Source organism: Pongo abelii, chromosome 2 (genome assembly GCF_028885655.2).
Source record: "Pongo abelii isolate AG06213 chromosome 2, NHGRI_mPonAbe1-v2.0_pri, whole genome shotgun sequence".
Taxonomy (NCBI): Eukaryota; Metazoa; Chordata; class Mammalia; order Primates; family Hominidae; genus Pongo; species Pongo abelii.
The window spans coordinates 111,196,995-111,214,417 of record NC_085928.1 but is presented as its reverse complement, the minus strand read 5'-3'; the positions used below and the strand labels follow the sequence as shown (position 1 = coordinate 111,214,417).

The 17,423-nt window shown below is 39.3% G+C and overlaps 1 protein-coding gene across 4 annotated transcripts in view; it reads left to right on the top strand.

Annotated features, from left to right (window-relative positions):
* The first annotated feature begins 222 nt into the window (after positions 1–222).
* The window catches only part of SNRK (SNF related kinase), a 66,085-nt gene continuing 48,884 nt past the window's right edge, over positions 223–17,423 (top strand). Inside the window, exons 1-3 of one of the 4 annotated variants that reach the window (XM_054550958.2) lie at positions 256–389; positions 3,444–3,493; positions 14,819–14,880. The gene's annotated coding sequence lies outside the window, so the exon portion shown is untranslated. Of the gene's footprint in view, positions 390–3,443; positions 3,494–14,818; positions 14,881–17,423 lie in introns of all 4 variants that reach the window. The other 3 variants (XM_024245438.3, XM_002813863.4, XM_024245439.3) reach the window with 3 other exon arrangements.

The window sequence follows — 17,423 nt, the reverse complement described above, 5'->3', positions numbered from 1 at the left end:
CCAGCCGCCGCAGCCCCGACTCGCCGGGGTCAGAAAGCCGCCAAGATGCCCTCCAGCAGCCCGCGCGCCAGCCGCAGGTGCGCGCCGCGCCGCCCCGCCCCGCCCCGCCCCGCCCCGCCCCGCCCCGCCCCGCCCCGCCCCGCCCCGCCCCGCCCCGCCCCGCCCCGCCCCGCCCCGCCCCGCCCCGCCCTGCCCTTCCCGCGGCCCCGCCCCAGCGCTGACGTCACAGTGACGCGCAGCCCGCGCAGGCGCAGCTAGCCGGCACCCCCCTCCCCGCGGCCGGCAGCCCGCTCGGTATTATGATTAGCGCTGGGTGCGGGGTTTCGGCGGCCGGGAGGGAGTTGTCGGCGCCGCGGCCGCTGCGGACGGACGCTCGCCTGCCGGCTGAGGTAGGGGCGAGCGCGGAGCGCGGCGGGGCGCGGCGGCCGTGGGCAGGGGTGCGGGGCCGGCCTCCGCCGCCTCAGTAGCCTCCGCTGTTGCCGGGCTGGGCGCCCGGGCCGGGGCGCTCGCCGCAGGCGGAAAGTAAGTTGCGCTGTCGGCGCCGGCCGCAGCGCGCGGCCCGGGAGGACGCGGGGCCCGGGCTGCGGCGGCCCGGACCCCGCGGCGCGGCCTGGCGGCGGGGCGGCGGCGGGGCCCGGCGGGAGCCGTCACTGCGGCGACGGCTGCGGTCGCCTGGAGGCCCTGCCCTTGCGGCCGCGGCGGGATTGCGGCACCTCGGAAGGCGTCCGCATCCCCGCGCCCCGCCCCGGAGCGGGCCGAGTGCGGCGCCCGCGGGGCCCCGCGCCCTGGGCGCTTGGTAGGGTGTGTGTTCGTTGAATGCGTTTTCCCCTTTCAGAAGACTGTAGAAATCCGGCCTCAGCAAAAGGGTTCCGTGGTCAAACTGCTTTACAATAGAGTGGGGATGTTGTCTGTAGAGAAAGGGCAACGGGGTAAGGAAAGAGGAGCAGTGCCATTCCCGAGGGAGAGCTAGAATTTTGCGGACTGGGAGACTGGGAAACCTACGTTCTTTTCCATAGTCATCGCCTGTTGATTTCTTTCTGGACCATTTTACAGGAGCCTTCCTGCCTTTTACTTGGACTTGGGTTGCAGGAAAGTGGCAGCCTTTTATCTTCGGGGTTCTTGGAGCTGTGCTATTTGTAACTGTTGGATCGCATACAATCCAGTAGCTTCATAGGGAGTTTCAGGCTTTGGGGAGAATTTAGCAGTGGAGTTCCTAAATCTATAGAGGTCTGAGGATATGGGACCTTTCAAACTGTCGTGTTACTTTCCACCCCCCTTCCCTTTAATTATGTGCATTCTCAAAGTCTTAGGAACCGTGGTAAAGTTGACTTAATGCGTTAAACATTTTGTCAGGTTTTAAGGTGAAGCATGGCTTGCAAATGTTGGACATCCTGTTGAATCTCCACCAAATTCCTATCAAACATGAAATGCCTCAGTTTGGGCTCCTTGTATGGGATTGGAGCACTATGTCCCAAACCAGTCTTTAACTTATCAGAATATATATAGCAGTGTACTTTAAAGCCCGGGTTGTCAAGGCTTATGTAATCAGTTTGTTAATTTATAATCTCGTTACATTGCTTTCCAGATTTATAAAATAATTCCTTTAAGGAAATCTGTCCTCAACGTCTGCTTAAATATTTCTCTTGGAATTGGATTCCTGAAGAGGAATGTACTGTAGAAGTGATGATTAAAGCATACTAATTAGACAAGTTTCTTTTTTTAAAGAACACCAAATACCAAATTTTTAATCTGATTATCTGTGTAATTGTCCTTGAGAGGAGAACAGGTGGACATTCCCATTTTATAGAACTGGAAATGAGAGAAATTACATGACATTCCCAAGGTCACATATTGAAGCAGTGTAGAAAGTCAGGTGCACGGTGCTAACTTTTTATAATACTCTCATCCTGAAGCCTTTTCAGGCAGGAAACTTTCAGTGCCACCTTTCAATTTTTTTTTAAATTTGTATAATCAGTTTTTAATTGTTCATTTTGGGCACAAAAATTACTCACCGTATTTTTTAATAATTCTGAGTATTTTTTTCGGTTTTATTGCAGTAAGATCCGTTAGTCTAAAACATGCTAGAACTCAGAAGTCGTACTAATTTTATTTTTCTAGACCAGAAGTATAGATTGGGGCTTTATGGTTTAGATTTAATCACATAATCCTAAAAGAAAGGCTTTTAAATGTCCTTATTAAAATTGAAGGGCTTTCATGATATTTTTACTGGTCACAGGAAATACTGTTCATCTGAACTTCACTGTGAGTACTTCCCTCATATAGAAAGTGAAACTAAATAGAAAAATATTTATTTCTGGAGATAGTGAGCAGCCATGGTTCTAAGCACTGGTATAAATAAGACATGATTTCTTCCCTGTAGCAGCTTGTCTAATCCTAAGAGCTCTTTACACTGCCCAAGAAGAAAAGGGTACAATGAACTTTCCATAGGCCAGAATCTTAGGAATTAAAAACGTAGATGAGAACCTCTAGACTTAATGTAACTGCATCCCAGCTGTTTGCTTAAAGATAGAGTGTTTATAACTAAGATACTTTAGTAAGAAAACTGTTATTCAGAATTTAGGTATTTCCTAGTGTGTATGTATGTGCAGGTAAACTTAGAACAACTTAGGTGGAAAAATTGAGTGGATTCTAGCAGTTGTGAAGATAAACTTAACCTTTGATCATTTATTCATGGAATGTTTGTGTGTCTCTTTTGGTGGCCCTAGGGTAGAGGGAGGGCAGCAGTAGAAAAGTGAATAAAAACCAGTTCCTGATTGTAGGTTCTTAGAAGTTATTGGGGAACACCAAGGTAAACAGTAACAGTACGAACAGATGAACTGTGGTGAGGCATAGGGGAAACCCTGCAGAAGCACAAGGATGGCGGCAGTGAACAACCTGACATGGAAATGCTTCACAGAGGAGGTGATGGTTAAACTGTTCTTGAAGGATAGGAAGAATTCCCAGGCAGAGAAAAAGGGAAAAGGCTCAGGGGATTCAGGGAGGGTGAGAAGACAAGGTCCAGTGGTGGGTGGGAGAAGAACATAGATCCAAGTGGGTGAAAGGGAGTTGAGAAGGCTGAGGCAATGCAACTGTTCTTTCCTTAAAGCCTTTGAAAAGGAAGGAGAGAAATAGGGCAGTTGCTTTGGGGGATGGAGGAGAAGGTTTTTGGTGAGGTGTTTGTTTTGTTTTAACTTTAGGAAGAGCTGGTATAAAATTCCTCAGATTTAATGGCCTCGCTAGTGAGCACTGGAACTGTGTTGTCTGCTCTGGATAATCCAGAGCTATGTCATTGATCCTCATCTGCTTTTCTGCACATCTGCTTTGGGTTGTGGCTCTGTGTCTCATGGGAAACCATTTCTTGCTGGTGGTAGGGAAGGAACGTGTCTAAAGAGGATTCCTGCTTTGCCCTCCCTGAACATTTATTTCTCTGCTGTCACTTCCAGAGCCTCCTGAGAGTCTGCTTTGGCATCCCCAGCATTTGGCCTCTGCTCAGGTAGGCTCTTCCATGGCAAATCAGGCTCTTTCCCTTTCCTTTCGCTATTATGCCCCCTAGTCTCCTGCCATGTGGCTGCTCAAAAGTTACTTCAGACTCAGAGGTCATTAGTTGTTCATCTGACATGTTTTAAGTTTTGGAGTATCTTCAGGCCCAAAGCAAGATTAGGTCTATCTGTACATCTAAACACATACCCTCTTGACTAATATTTGCCTGGACCGTTTAATGTAGGTTATGACAAAAATGCTCCAGGAACCTGGAATACACAACATAACGGTGGTCAAATCGCAGCCTCACTGGGCCTCAATTTCTTAGTTGTTGACATGCAGTTATCTCTCTTAAACCCATAAAACTGTCAGCTCTTTGAAGGCAGAGACTACTTCTTTGATCTCTACATTATCAGACCCAAATAATGCTGGGTACATAATCTGTACCAAGAAGTGTCGTGGTGAAGAAGGTTAAAAAAATCTAATCTTTAATTTGTTGATTTTATCAGCCTGTTATGGAAACCACACCCTTTCTAATAAAGCTGGGTTGGATTTGAATTGTTTTTCAATCATACAATTTTAGAACTAGAAGCAAATCCTCTACTCTCTGCTAGCATGTTGTAAATGTTCCTGTCCTGAAAGTCCAGTCTGAGAGAATGGCATCACCAGCTACCACTCTCCGCTAGAGTCATTCTGGATTTCTCCCTTTGCTTAGCCTCCTGTGCATTGAGTTCTTGGATTCTACTTCCAAAATGTGTCTCCTCCACAACATCCTTATCATCACTGCCCATATACCAGCTGCCCTCATTTTTAAGTCTTTAAGTAATTTACCTGGGGACATTTTCAGTTGTTTGCTTACCTGTCTTCTAGCTCTATTCTTGCCCTTTCAGTCTGATCTTCACTTTGCTGCCAGAGTAATTTGTTAAACCATCATCTCTGATTGCCATTCTCCTGCTCAGGATTTTTCTTGAGCTCTTTTTTTTTGGCTCTTTATGCTAGCCTTCATTTGTTCATTTAATAATATCTGTATATTTTGAGTAGATGCTATACTTGGCAGACCCTGGGATAAAGAACTAAATAAAATGAACATGATCCTTACGTGAACTGAGCCTGTCATTTAGTTTAGTGGGGAACACAGATTATTAACCACACAGTCACACAAATAATTATATGACCTCATATTTGTGATAAGGGTCATAATGGCAAAGGACACAGTGCTGTGAGTGAGTGTAGGGAGCTGTATGTGCAGGGAGTTGGGGAGGGCAAGGGGATGGTCAGGAAGTCGTCCTTTAAGCTGGGCCCTAGAGCATGGGTAAGGGCTAGCCTAGACCTAAGAAGTAGAAATTGATGAATTATATGGAATACAACACCCTCTGGGTATCTGGTTCTTACTTACATGCCTGACTTTGTCCCCTATGCTCTGCATATATTGTTGTCTGAGTCACACTAAACTTCCTTGGGCCTCTTTCCTGAAAAGCCTCTTCCTTACCATTGCCAGTTTCAGTTCTTAGCTCAAACACACAAAAATTATTTCTCCAGAATGCTGTCTGCGGCATTCTCCAAGGCAGATTTAGGAGAAAAGAACACCTCTTTTTGCATATCTGTTCCCATAAGAGACTGTGAACAAGTTGAGACAGGGACCTTCCTAGTATCCAGTACAGGTGTTTAGGGGCCAGTTTGTTGGGCCAATAGAGGATGAGGTTACTGATAAGAAAATGAGATGGAGAACTATATATACAACCCCTCTCAAATACTGTAATCTCGTGGGAGGGAGGCCAGTTCTAAAGTTAGGGGGATAAAATCCTTAGGTGATTTGTATTCTACTCACACCCTGCTAATATATATTATCCCATTTAGCTTTCACAATAACTGTCCAAGGTGGTGATTATCTTTATTTTATCAAGACATGCCTTTTTATAGAAGTTGAGTAACTTGTTGTGCTGTAGATCCTGTGGTACTCCTTCACTGTGCTATCATGCCACTCTGCATATGTGCTTAATAAATGAATTCTGATCATTCCTGAAGTGTACCTCTATGGTGAAGATAATAAGAAAAGTTAACTATGTGGTACTTTGAAATGTGGAATCTTAGGACTGTTATCCTAGCTCCTTCTCTGATGTTTCCTCGCCCCCATATGTACACACACACTTAGGTTATTATATTGTCTTTTACTCTGTTGCATAGCTAGGGGAATAATAATCAAATTTGCTTTAATACTTAGCTATGTTGGTTCTTCTATATTAGAGACATTGTAGATATTTTAATATGTTTTACAGTATGAGTTATATAAAGTTCATTTTAGACTTAGGACAATATACTAACAAATATTCGTAGACAGATTATTAAGCTAGAGTGTACTATATTCATGGATCTCTTTAAAATAGCTGTAATATTATACAGGCTTTTTATTTAATAGTGGACAAAAAACAGAGTGATTACCTTTTTTTTCAGAAACTTAAAATATTTAATTGATGTGTAACTTAAAAAGAAATAAGTTTTAGTGATCTGTTGCACCGCATGGTGATCACAGTCAACAGTAATGTTGACTTGCTGAAAGAATAGATCCTTAACATCCTCAACACACAAATGTGGTAAGTAGGTAAGGTGAAGGATACATTTGTGAGCTTGATTGAATCTTTCTACAGTGTATACGTAGGTCGAAACAGGAGTGATTGTATTTTAAAGTTTAGCTTTCTGTTTTACCTCGTTTTTTGCATGTTAAACAGTTCTGTCTTTATTGGCGTAAAGTTTTATGAATAGTACTAAAGAAATTTGGAATGAGAATATTCAGTTTACAGTTTCAGGGCTTGGTTTTTGTCCTTTGCTTTTCTATTTTCTGAGTATTTGCTCATCCTCTTGTGAGGAAAATGCTTTTTCAGAAACAAATGGAAAGAGTATAATTTGCAAAATACATCAAAGTTACAGTTTGGGAAGGAATAAAGGACAATGTTTTTAAGGAGAAAATAAAACCTGCTTTAATTTTACCTGAGTTACTTATATGGTGTTGGCCGGGGAGGAATCTTGCTGTCACAAAATAGTGTGCAAACAATTGTGTGAAGTTATTTTCAAGAGGCCCTTCCATTTTTAGAAGACCAATAATTACCTCAGCCTGTTTTATGAATGGCTATTTTCTTGTAACTTCCTTTCTCAACTTAAGATGCAGTTTCTAAACATTTCAAAAAGTTTTAAAATTTGTTCATAATGTTTATCAGATGAGTCTTCGGTGGTCCTAGGGAATTTCTTCCCCTTAAGACAGCTAGAGCAGGTAACTTGCATAGGATATCAGAATTGGAGGAACACCAGAAATGTCAAGGTAGATTAATTTTACTGTCTTTGTTTTTCTTTGAATTAGAAAGGAGTAGGTGAAAGCTTCATATTGTTTAAGGGAAAAAGAAGCAAGGCTCAGGGGTTGGTGAGGGCTAGAATCCAACCCAGGCGACTCTTAACTGGGTGTAGGACCTGGACAAAGTGAGTTTTTAACCTCATTGGCCCTGCTTTTTCATTTGTAAAATGGGTGTCACTCTTAAGGAGTTAAATGATGTAATGTAAAAAGTGCAGTACATACATAGATTCCTAGAAATTAAAATCTGTTTCCTCATTTTGAGACCTGCATTCAAACAAAACTGGAATTCTAATGGGCAACTGTGGCAGCAAAAGACATTTTAAAAATTAGAAATTAGACAAAAATCCATGGTTTTGCTTTACTCGTTTCTGTATAAACCTGTTTAGGTTAGTAATAGATTTTTAGTAGTATGTATATGGGTGATAACGAGAGAGATCTATTAAGCCACAACAAAAATGTAATGTTTTATGGAACTTTGTAGTGAACAATGAACTTTTAAAATTTGTTTGAATTCTCTAATAAGCTTATTTCTGTGTTGCTTTCATGTTAATATGTAAAGGATTTTCCTCTTCCATTGAGGCTCTTTGATGAGAAGCTTTTCCTATGCATTTTTTATTCTTTAATGACACTTCGACTAAACTTAAGTATGATTCAAACACAGATAATGTGGTGAATTAGTTAGTATGGCAAATTTTCCATTTGTTTTGTCCAGCACAGTTGCTTAAATGATAAGCCATTAGGTATTCTTCAGAATCAGCTGTAGGTATTCTTCAGAATCAGCTGCCTCTCTTAAAATTTATCTCACTTTCACCCCCAAATCATCACTTCACCTAAACTGGTGTTCTCCTTTCCTAAGCCAGCCAGCTGTAGGCACTCTTACTTTGTTGCTTGTTTACCCCACTTTCAGGAATGGTGTTCTCTACTCCTGTTGAAGGATAAGCCCTGGTCTGTGGGCTGCCCCTGTCCTTGGTGAGCCTGTCTTCTATAGTGTCCTCTATTCTTCCTCTGACATGCCTCACCTAGGCTCACTTGTATAATTATTTCTCTTTTTATATGTGGATACTATTTTCTTTTTTTTGTTTGTTTTTGTTTTTTGTTTTTAAGTACTGGGATACACGTACAGAATGTGCAGGTTTGTTACATAGATATACATGTGCCATGGTGGTTTGCTGCACTGTAGGTCTTGTTTTCCTAAATCATTTTTAAGATTCGAATGGACAGGGACTGTGTTGTGTCCTGTACAGTTAAGGCTCAAATTATTTGTTAATGAAAATGACTTAGTGTTTCTGTTATTCAGACTGAAGCAGTTGCATACCTTTCTTTCTTTTCTTTTTCTTTTTCTTTTTTTTCTTTTCTTTTTTTTTTTTTGAGACAGGTTCTTGCTTTGTCTCCCAGGATGGAGTGCAGTGGCTGATCTTGGCGCACTGCAGCATGAACTCTTGAGCTCCAGTGATCAGCCTGCCTCGGCTTCCCAAAGTGCTGGGGTTACAGGTGTGAGCCACCATGTTGGGCTGCATACCCTTTTTCTCAGAGGAAGTAAATATTTCATTGAATATGCCTTGTTTATTAACATTACATAAATAAGCATTAGATAGTATAGCACGCAGTGTATTTTCAGAAAAATTGGTGTATTTCATAGATCTCTTAATGGAAAAGTAAATGGAATGAATAATTATGTACAGAAAGTCAAAAATTGAGTAGCCTCTGCCTTTCCTGGAGTATAAAAGCAGGACATATGCACTGTCAAAAATTTTAAAAGAACAGAAAACCATGAAGAGAAAAAATATACTGTAATCTTACTAATTTAACATTTTAAGTTTTTAAAATATATACATTCATACAGATTATATGCTTTTTATGAAAGATTGGGACAGGCCAGGTATAGTGGCTCACACCTCATAATCCTAGCACTTTGGGAGGCCAAGGCAGGTGAATCACTTGAGGTCAGGAGGTCGAGACCAGCCTAACCAATATGGCAAAACCGCATCTCTACTAAAAAAAAAAAAATATTAAAATTAGCTGGGTGTGGTGGCATGTGCCTGTAATCCCAGCTACTTGGGAGGCTGAGGCAGGAGAATTGTTTGAACCTGGGAGGTTGAGGTTGCATTGAGCCAAGATCGTGCCACTGCACTCCAGCCTGGGTGACAGAGTGAGGCTCTGTCTCAAGAAAAAAAAAAAAAGATTGGAATTATATGCTGTGAAGTTTGGTATATACAGTTTTTTTTAAACTTAACATTATGTTGTGAGACTTTCCCCATGAAATGTAATAGCCTCAAAATATGGTAGCATACTGTTAACGTTGGGTATATTGTGTTTTATTTAACCATCTCCTTATTGTAGACCTTTAGATTATTTGATTTTCTTTTGCATGTATAAATATCACTGAACATTGTTGAATACAAATATTTGTCCTCACCTTTCTTTGAGACATGAATCTAGTAGTAAGATTATTGTCAAGGATATTAATTATTTTAAGGCTCTTGAGACAGATTGAGCATCTCGTCTAAAATGCCTAGCCTCAGAAGTGTTTTGAATTTTGTCAGATTTTGTAACATTTGCAGTATACATAATGATGGGACCCAAGTCTAAACATGAAATAAATTTCTGTTTCATTTACACCTATACATATATGCTAAAGGTAATTTTATACCCCATTTTTAATAATTTTGTGCATGAAACAAAGTTATTACTGCTTTTCCTCTCAAAAACTAATAGAAACTGTGATTGGTCACATGAGGGTTTTTTTTACTTGTGGTGTCTTGTTGGCACTGAAAGTTTCAGATTTTGGAGCATTTTGGATTTCCTATTTTCTCCTTAGGGATGCTCAACCTGTATACATATTGCCAAATTGTTTTTCAGAAAGGTAGCTTGCTTGCAGTCCCACCAGTGTAAGAGAATTCCTGGAATGAGCCTGTCTTTGAGTCAAAGTCAGTGAAGTGTTAGGTGCCAGTATTTTGGTTTATTGATTAGTTTTTTTTTTTTTTCTGTTTCACGATTCTTTTTTTGACCATTTTTTAATGATCACTTTTATCAGAATATTAGGAGGAATAAAAAGATGGTAGGGAGTTAAAGTGAGTTTTGACAGTGTTAATAAAAGCTTTAGATCAGAGGAGATTTAGATTATTAAAATTCTCCATAACTTAATATTCTGTTTTCCTGGGCACAATAAGTAATTGTGGGTTGGCTTTATTTATTTTGGAGTAATTTCTGCACACCCAGCTTTTGTTTAAGTCATTACTTATTATGTGAATACTTAATGCTGGAGTTGTCACATACTAATTTTTAAGTCCTACTTACCCGTAGGTAGAAATGATGACATGCTTAGCATTTTTCATCACTTTAATAAGAGGCAGAATCGGTTTAGGAATTTCATCTGTGTTGCTGGTCCAGGTCTTGGGGCTTGGATGTTAATCTCTTCCTCTCTACAAATACTAAGTACTGTACATCAGCTAATGATTTGCCTAACTCCTGAATACATTCAAATTCCTTGATATATGCTGGACCGCAGCTTGTTTTACTTAGAGGAAATAAGGATTACTTAAACCAGTACTTCAAGGATTCTGCATTGGCAACCAAATCATTGCCTCAAGAAACTGGAACAGGCTTCTTACCATGACATTCCTAGTCCCCTCAGCGGCCCCTAGTCCATCAAATTGATGAAAACGAAGAACATACTTTAGTAGGCAGCTACCTTGTCTTGGAAAATGCTTTCTTAGAGACTTAGGAGTACAAATTGCCTGAAAGAACATTTCTAATAATAAATGACTTTAATCTTTTAATTTGTAGATCCCATCTTGATTCTATCCAGTGATTGCAGACTGATAACTGCATAACCACATAGTAATACAACCAATCCAGTGAAAAACTCTGAATTCTTCCACAACTTAGGGCCTATTGGACCTGTTTATGGTTCTTATCTTTGGTTTATAGCTTATATTAATAACTCCTAGGAGGAGGCATGCTGTCCTTAAAAAGTGAAATATTGTTTACTTTTTTTTTGTTTTGAGACTGAGTCTCGCTCTGTTGCTCAGGCTGGAGTGCAGTGGCGTGATCTCTGCTCACTGCAACCTCCACCTCCTGTGGTCAAGCGATTCTCCTGCCTCAGCCTCCTGAGTAGCTGAGACTACAGGCCCATGCCACCATGCCCAGCTAATTTTTGTATTTTTAATAGAGATGGGGTTTCAACATGTTGGCCAGGCTGGTCTCGAACTCCTGACCTCAAGTAATCTGTCTGCTTCGGCCTCCCAAAATGCTGGGATTACAGGTGTGAGCCACCATGCCTGGCCAAAATATTATTTACTTTGAATAAAGAAAACAGCAGTGGTGACTGCATGATAGGGTTGTGTTTATTTTGCTTGACTTAAGGGTTATTCCTGGAAGACTTAGTTTACTGTCTTCCTTTCAGCCTATACCATTTTTAAAATTTTAGCAGTAAAATCAGGTTGGTAATATCATTGAGAGAGTGTTAGTTCCTCTACTTAAGTTGGTTTTTCTATAGATGTACAGTTTGTTCTACTATTTCTCAGGAGGAAGGATTACAGTTTTCATTTCTTGGTATTTGTAAAATATACCAGATAATTTCTATGTGTAAGAAGCTTAAATGCAGTTTTAGTGTAGCTTTGCAAAAACTCAGCTTTTAGTTGTCTGTATTAGATGGATATACTGGCACATATATATTTTTTTTAAGCATTTAATATGTTTGAGAGGAATATTGGTTGTCTGATTTTGGAGGAAAACTTATATTCTAAATAAAATGTTTATTATAGATAAACTATAGAGGTAGGACAATTTTTGTGCGCAGCCCTTTTTGTTCAACTCCTCTACTTTCTTATGCCATGGATTGGTTCACAGTGGTATCCAGGCAGAGCTGCCTTTGTTGAGCATACTGTTTTGTCCCTACCTCTCTCTAAGAGGTGTGAGGAAGAGGCATTTGTTTGATGTACAGATGATACTGCAATGGTGATGATGTTGATGAAAACCTAAAAGTGAGTTTTAACAAGAATAACAGGGTGAATTCCAAATTGATAGTAGGTTTAACAGAAGCTGGTTCTACAACTGTTTTCAGCAGCTTGCGAAACGTGTGTAGGGCCACCCACACTTCCTTCCTCTTCTCCAGCCACACCCACATGCTTCAGTTGCTTCTGCTGTCTTCAGTAGGAGAACATCAGTATATTCTTGCAGCACATAACAGTACTTGTTTCTCAGACACAAGCTTTTATATTATGAGCACTCTTGGCAAGTTGGCCTATTTCATTTAGGTCCAGCCTAGTTATATGTCTGTGCTAAATAAAAAGGTTGCTTTAGAATGGCCTATCTAGTGGTTGCTATGTAAAAACATGTTATCTTAGCTGTATAGTCATTTAAAATATTGATCTAGAAGAACTTAGTGCATGGGAAAATGTTCAGTTTATAAAATAGAGGAAAAAGTAGTTATCAAACTTCATGTCGAAAATCTTAGCTTTGTAAAGAACTGTTAAGTATAGAGGATGTACACTCGGACCTGATGAGAAGTCATCATAGATGAGTGTATAGGTGATTTTTATTTTCTTTTTTGTGCTTTTATGCATTTTCTAAACTTTCTAAAGTGAAAGTCTTATATTAACTTTTACAACTTGTTTTTTGGAGAGAAGTATTGTGAAAATAGTTACAAATCTCTTTTTACCCTGACATCCCCCCAAGCCCTTAAGTATTATCCCCATTTTATTTTTTAAAATTGTGTCTGGTCATATATTATAAATAGAAAATAATTTGAAAGAATCTATACCAAAATGTAAACAGATGTTATCATAAAGGGTGGGATAATGGTTTTTTTTTTCAAAATTCCTCCCCCTTTTTTACTAGTCTATATGTTCTAATTGTATTTTTCTCCTGAACTAAACATTTTTCTTTCATAATTGTTTTTGAGATTTTCTGTAAGAATATATTTGATGTGAAAAAATGTAAAGGAGTATTAAGTCCTTTTTGAAAAGCTAAATTTGATAGAAAATTATATTAATATCATTTTAAAAGCAAATACTTACATTTTGTGAGATATTTTATTGAAAAACCCCCCAGTCTTTGATGCCTAACTAGAGACATTATTTCCTATATCTTACAGCACTCGTTTTCAATTTATTTTAGGAAACTGAACAGCAGTTCAGTTTCTGAACTGGTCTATCTTATGAAAGCAAAAGAGAGATAATAGTTTGGTGAATTCATTCTCTTGAAGTAGGGTCAGCAACTGAAAGAATTTCTGCTTGGATGGTGGGAACATCATCTTTGTAACAATGATGGTGGTGGTGGTAGCTGGTATTTACAGAATGCTTACTCTGTGCCAGGCACTATTCTAAACACTTTACCTATATTAACTCGTTTGATCTTCACCATATCTTATGAGATTGTTTTCTTATTACGAACATTTTCTAATGAAGAAACTGACCATACGGAGAGGTGAAGGTAACTTGCTGAGTTCTTTGGCTAGTGATTGGTGAGCTGGGATTCAAATGCAGTTGTTGGTCTTTAGAACCAGTACTTATCACTGTACTACCGCACTGCTTTGCCACAGAGACTAGGGTTGAAACGGGCTGCTGGAAAAAGAGAAGCAGGCAAGGATAGTGGAAGGAGCTACCATATCCCTCTTGGAGCTGAAGGACCAGTCAGATAGGCATCCCAGGGTTCATCTGTCACTAGATGTGGACCTGTGCCCATGGCTTTGCCAGCCCTGTGTGTGCTACAGAACTGTTGCTCCTCATTCCCTCATTCCAGGCAGGACACTTGCTTTCATATCCAGAGGTCAACCACCTTTCCTCCTCCTTTCACCTGTCCTATCTTGTTTCCTCCATTCCCTTGCACTCCTTTTCTCCCAAGTGCATTTGAACTTTACCTGGACACCTCTCACCTTTAGTGTATAGTGTAAATTATCATGTTGGCGTAATGTGAATGTTTAGGCCTTTCTGTTATTCATGTAATAGTTCATTTTCATGGAAAGACCTGCAAGGCTACCTCGGTCAGTATTCCCTCATTGTGCTGTGAAGTTTGGATATAAGTGATTTGCTCACATTCCTTTTGTTTGTGGTGATAGTTTCTTTGTTACTATCAAGTGGCAGGCCTCTGATGATGAAGGTGTTTTGTGTGATCCCTGATGCTGGCGTCATAAGTGATTTCCACTTGCCTTCTAGAGGACAGTGTGTTGTAAAGCTTGCCATCCTTGGCTGCTGTAGCGTGTTTCATGAGCCTGTAGGGGCTCCTAGAGACTGGGTGGCTTTGATGCCAGGCTGAGCATGATTGGAGCTAGAGACTGCTGCTTTTCAGGCAAGTTAAGCCTCATTGTACCTACTATGCAGTTTCACAGGGGAGGATTCAGTGAAATGTGAGTTCGGGGCCCGTTGCAGGAGGCATTTAAAAAATGGCCATTGTACTGTTGTTCATTATTATTATTATTATTTTTTTTTTTTTTTGAGATGGAGTCTCACTGTCACCCAGGTTGGAGTGCAATGGCGCCATCTCGGCTCATTGCAACCTCCACCTCCCGGGTTCAAGCGAGTCTCCTGCCTCAGTATCCTAAGTAGCTGGGATTACAGGCGCCCGCCTCCACGCCTGGCTAATTTTTGTATTTTTAGTAGAGACGGGGTTTCACCATGTTGTTCAGGCTAGTCTTGAGCTCCTGACCTCATGATCTACCCGTCTCGGCCTCCCAAAGTGCTGGGATTACAGGCGTGAGCCACCGCACCCGGCCTTGTTCATTATTATTTTTTCATTCCAGTGGAATAATTTTTCTGACCTGTCTACCTGGAACAATCTCTGTTCACTCTGAAATCCCTGTTTATTAAACGTCGCTTAAAGGAGTTGTAATTCACAGAAGGTAGAAGGATAATAGGAGGAGACTGGGTTACTAAAGACAAATTGTACTATTTTTATACATTTGTCTAGATCCAGCCTTAGAGTATATACTTTGACTTTAAGCAAAATTCAGACAAATAGAACTAAGCCTGAATCTTTTTCTTTATTTTCTTTTAGGAAAAAGAAGCAACTGACAAAACACTGTGATAATAAGGATTATTCAGTATGCAGTTTGCAGGGTATGTCTTGGAGACAGTACAAATTCACCTTTACTTTATATAAGCCACATCTTAACATTCGGCATTGATGTTCAGAATGACTTTTGGGAGCTGCAAGATCCTCAGAGATCAAAAAAAATGATTTAGTTACTTTGTACTCTAACTCAAAATGTACTTAATAGTAGGATTAGACAGTAGACTAGTGTTTAAAAAGATGTTCACTAACAAGGATATTTTTCGTCTAAACTTTCAATTAATCATTGTGTCCTGTTCTTAGCTATTATTTAATTGTGGTTTCATAGACTATGGAAAAGGGGTGTTCATACAAAAAGTAAATTATTTGGTAGTAAGAGTGATTGTTTCGCTATAGGGTACTCATTGTGAAGATACCAATTAGATTATTTCTATTTAATCTATAGCTTGCTATAGATTAAAAATTACCATGCCCTCTTGCTGGCAAAGGTTTGGGAAGAGAAACATTAAGGTTTAATAGTACTTATCTCTAGGTGTCTGAGGCTCTGGAAAAAAAAGCTTTTTCATTTATTTTTGTAATAAAACTTTTATTTTCAAAAATCAGATTCATTTATAAAATCTGATTTATATGTCACTTTCCAGGAACACATCTAAACTAAAATGATAGATGAAAAGAACAAAGTTATATAACTTGGGGGCAGCCTGAAGGAATGTGTTTTGAAAGCTAAAGTGGCATTTGCAAGCTTATGCAATAGAAACATAGACTTGGGTAGAATTTTAAGCATAATTATTGCCCTTGTAATTAATTGAAGTTAAATATTTAAAGATAGTTTCCTGCCCCCCCCAGAGTTTTTATATTTGAAAATTAAATATACCCAAATTAAAATTTCTTTTGGGGAACTACTGTCTAAATAAAGCAAGGTCTTTCAATTTGGATTTTCCTGTTAATCCTGTCATTAAAGTTATTAGTTCAGATGACAGGGATAATATACATATAGAAGAAATTTGCTTCCCCCGCCACACACGTAGGCATTGTGTCAGTTTCTTATTTAAAAATCTTAATAGCAGGATTAATAGTTTTGGTTCTAAAATCAATTTGCAGACACAGCATAGCATAGTGTTTTAAAGCACGGACTTTGGTGTCAGACAGCTGTGGGTTTCAGTCCCAGCTCTTTTACACACTGGCCATTTGGCCTAAGCCAAGTTACTGTGCCTCAAAAGGGGGTTAATAATTCCTGTCTCTGAGGGGAATTGTGAGGATTGAATGAGGATGATGTGAAGTATTTGGTATGTGACTGGTGTGTAATACTCATTCAGTAAATGGTAGTGCTATTTATTATTACAATAATTACCAAAATGCAAAAAATATATTAGTAAACATATTAACATTGACTTTTTGAACTTATAATTTAACTTACGTAAATTTTTTGAGGGGGTTCTAGGTATGCGATTCAGATCATTTCTGAAGTGGTATAAATATAAAAGTGACTTTATACTTCTTTTATAGTTGGTATTTTAACTCTTAAAATGATATTATCCTAAATGAGGCATTGATTAGAGTGGCCAAATGTTTATAAAGAATGTGGGCTTTGAAATGTATTAATTAGGTGTGAATCCTAGTTTTTGTAGTTAATGTCACTTGTACCTAGAGCAGCCTATTGCCTTAGCTATAAAAATGAGACCAGTGCTGACTGGCCAGGCACGGTGGCTCCAGCCTGTAATTCTTGTACTTTGGGAGGCCAAGGCAGGAGAATTGCATGAGGCCAGGAGTTCAAGACTAGCCTGAGCAACATAACAAGACCCTGTCTCTAATAAAAATAAATAACAGTTTTTAAAAATTAAAAAAAACCTTACCTATTATATGTCAAATTTCGTTTTTTGGGATATTTTTATCTAAGTGGACTCAATAATTAATGCTCTTAATATGTAACTGAAAATGTGAAACTGTATACTGAGAGCATTAGAAAAAGCTTCGTCAAAGGGATAGATACTGACTAATGGGACAGAGCTAGCCTTAGGAGGTTGCTATATTCCTTGTTGGATTTTGTTACTCAGTTCTATTAAATGTTGGTCAGAAAAAAAAGTGAGGGTTCAGCATGTGAGATATAAAGTTGCATCTTGTTTAATTTTATACACGTTTGTTTTTGAGTCAGTGTCATTTATAAATAGGAACCTATTTCTATTCATTTATTGTAAAAGTTGAAATTTTTAAGTACAGTATGAAATGTGGTTCTTAAAAACCAAATGATCTTTAAGACTTAAATCATCTGTAAGAATGCATGCCTGTTTACTCTTGGAATATAATCACGTTATGCTGGGTTGTGATTGACAGTTGGAAAACAATCATTAAAAATCAGCATAACTGCTGAGTACCAGTAAATTAACAAATATTTACTAAGTACTTACTACCATATACTTAGAACCCCCTCAAAAAATTTACATAAATTCAATTATAAGTTTAAAAAGTCAATGTTAATATGTTTACTGATATGTTAAGCACCTACTATGTGCCAGGTGCTTATCCTAACCAGTAGTGATGCAAGAGCAAACAATTACCTCCTAAACATTTTGGAAAAAGTTGCATTTCAAAA